The sequence below is a fragment of the Hydra vulgaris genome, chromosome 14, assembly GCF_038396675.1.
Source record: "Hydra vulgaris chromosome 14, alternate assembly HydraT2T_AEP".
NCBI classification, from domain to species: Eukaryota; Metazoa; Cnidaria; class Hydrozoa; order Anthoathecata; family Hydridae; genus Hydra; species Hydra vulgaris.
Genome location: NC_088933.1, coordinates 3,350,030 through 3,353,343, shown reverse-complemented (window position 1 = coordinate 3,353,343; position 3,314 = coordinate 3,350,030). Strand labels below are relative to the sequence as shown.

Sequence of the window (3,314 nt, the reverse complement as noted above, 5' to 3'; positions counted from 1 at the left end):
TTTTTACAATCTTTACAACCATCAGATGCCAACGCTGCAATGTTTTTTGAATGGGGAAATAATTTCATTGGTAAACAAAGTACAACTCCTTTGCATAAAAAAATAACAAAATCATAATCTTATAACGGTTTGACCTTTGTTTATAAATTTACTAATAAACTGTTACAAATAATTCTGCCTTGAACTTTAATTTTGCTTAGGTTCTGGATATGAATCAATTTCCTTTTTATTTTTGAAAAACAAAGTTTAGGCAAAAATCGACTAACTCAGAACTAAATAACTTTGACCAATATCCTATATTGCTATAGTTTACTCCTTACATCAATAATATCAATAATTTCAGACAATTTTTCTACCTTTTCTTGGATGCAGCCCTTGTCTTTGTCCTAAACAAGATTTTCGGCTCGGCATTCGGTATCTACGTTGCCCTCAGCAGTATGCTCTTTAATTTGTTTTACATCATCAGTTACATTTACCTTTTCTGAGCATTTTTTTGAATGATTTGCCTACTGTGACAGTGTTAGATTGGAAAAAGCTTTTTTGGAAACTTTGATAATGTTTCAACCATTTGTTCTTTTAATTTTGTTTTTGACTGCCACTTATTTATTTCCTTCAGGACATTTTAAATATATTTTTAAGCCTCAAACCTTTTAAATAAATTTTAAAGAAATGCAAGAAAACATTTTTTTACAAAAAGTATGTACTTAGATCGCTTAAAAGTGAATAATCAAAAAAACTCTTATAGCCCTAATAATCTTTCGTTTCGCTACGTTTTCGCTACGACTGCACCCGACTTACACTGTTTGCAACTAATTGTAAAGTACGTTTGTCTAAAATATTTTCAGTGGTAGTTAATTTGGATTATTTTCGATTATCTTAACACATCGCTCAATAAGTCCGTAGGATGACATATAGATGGCAACACAAATACCGAATCCGTATTGTTTTTAGAAAGTACCAACCTTCAAACGATATCTGTCAAAGTTTCATGACAATCGGACCATTATTTACCAAGTTAGTGTGTGAACGATTGAATCAACTTTTGTGAATTGAAAAAAATGGAAAAATCAGAATTTCGTGTGCTCATTAAGCATTGCTTTTTGATGGGAAAAAACACGGTGCAGACCAAACAATGGCTTGATAAGTGTTATTCGGACTCCTCTCCATCGAGGCAAATGGTTGAAAAGTGGTTTGCTGACTTTAAACGTGGTCGTACAAACACCGATGATGCTAAACGCTCCGGTCGCCCAAATTCGGCAGTTACTGAGGAAAACATCAAAAAAATCCATAAAATCGTCTTATCCGACGGCAAATTGAAATTGAAGGAGATTGCCGAGGCCATAAAGATATCAGAAGGCAGTGTGTTTACAATATTACACGAACATTTGGGTATGAGAAAGCTTTGTTCGAAATGGGTGCCGCGTTTGCTAACACCGGACCAAAAACAACAACGAATCGATGATTCTGAAGCATGTCTGGCACTATTTCACCGAGATAAAAAAGATTTTTTGCGTCGCTACGTCACAATGGATGAAACATGGATCCACCATTTCACTCCTGAGTCAAATTGACAGTCGGCTGAGTGGACACCAGCGGGTGAAAGCCGCCCAAAGCGCCCAAAGGCTCAAACTTCTGCTGGCAAGGTTATGGCCTCCATATTTTGGGATAGCCATGGTATATTGTTCATTGATTATCTTGAGAAAGGTAAAACGATCAACAGCGAATATTACATGGCATTATTGGAACGATTGAAGGCTGTAATCGACGAAAAGCGACCGCACATGAAGAAGAAAGAAATTCTCTTTCATCAAGACAATGCACCGTGTCACAAGTCAATGAAAACAATGGTAAAAATGAATGAATTACACTTCGAATTGTTGCCCCATCCACCATACTCGCCTGATTTGGCCCCCAGCGATTATTGGCTGTTCTCAGATCTCAAAAGGATGCTCCAGGGAAAGAGATTTGGATCGAATGAGGAGGTCATCGCCGAAACTGAAGCATATTTTGAAGGAAAAGATAAATCGTTCTACAAACATGGTATCGAAAAGTTAGAGAAGCGCTGGAATGACTGTATCGCCTTAAAAGGAGACTATGTTGATAAATAAAATCAAATTATGTCAAAATGTTGTTGTTTTATTAGCTATCCTACGGACTTATTGAGCGATGTGTTATTTCCTAGAACATCGCAGGTGGACATAACGATGCACCAAACTAATGTCCACATTGTGGATATTAGTTTGGTGCTAAGACTCTTCCTCATTGGGCCTTGTTTCTCTAGGGGGCCCTAGGCTTCAGCCTACTTAGCCTGATGTGTATATATATATATATATATATATATATATATATATATATATATATATATATATATATATATATATATATATATATATATAATATAACATATTTATATTATAGTATATATATATATATTATAATATATATAATATATAACATATATAAATATATATTTATATATATATATTTATATATATAATAAACAATACCTAATAAACAACAAATTGAGCATATTTATCTTTTTCTTTTATTTCACAAAAAAAATATTTACAAAAAATGACACCGTATGAGATTAATTATAACAAAGTTTTTAATTTTTAGCGCTAATTAGTGCTAAATATATAAAACTTTTAAAAAAATTTTGTTCTCACTGAGCATTAAAAATAAAATTAACTTATATGTATTTTAAACATGTTTTAGTGCTAAAAATTTCAAAAAATTTACAAAATATTCTTGAAAACTCAATTATTATTATTTTTTGATTATAAGTAATAAGCAAAAGAAAGTCTAAGCTTTTGATCAGTGTATATTTTTTTTATGGAGATTTTAATAATTCATACTTTTTGATAAAATATAATGTGCCGTAAAATAATTTTTATGAAAAAAGTCATGCCGTGACCAGGATTCGAACCTGGGTTATTGCGGCCACAACGCAATGTACTAACCACTATACGATCACGGCGTTGCTATATTACGAAATGTTTATAAATATAAATTTTATAAGTTATTCTAATTTTGTTAGTTTTGCAATTATTAATCTGTCAAGAAAGATAATCAATGGTTATTTTTTTTTAAAATGACCTTTGTATGGATGACATTTTTTCTTTTCTTCTTTTATTAGAGAATTTAAAATGAATTTCATATCGATTACGTTTTAAAGCCCAATTTGAATTCTTTGTTAATCCAGGAATTCTTAATAATAATATTTTAAGTTAATTTAATTTGTATCATTTATAGAACTTTATTTTGCCCGGGTAACTTCATTTTTATTATAAGTTTTTTTGAACAAATTATTA

The 3,314-nt window shown here is 31.3% G+C and overlaps 1 non-coding gene across 1 annotated transcript; it reads right to left on the bottom strand.

Moving 5' to 3' along the window:
• Nucleotides 1-2,908: 2,908 nt before the first annotated feature.
• Nucleotides 2,909-2,980, bottom strand: trnah-gug (transfer RNA histidin (anticodon GUG)). Its single transcript has one exon. It is a non-coding gene; the product is annotated as a tRNA-His (tRNA).
• Between the last annotated feature and the right edge of the window lie 334 nt (nt 2,981-3,314).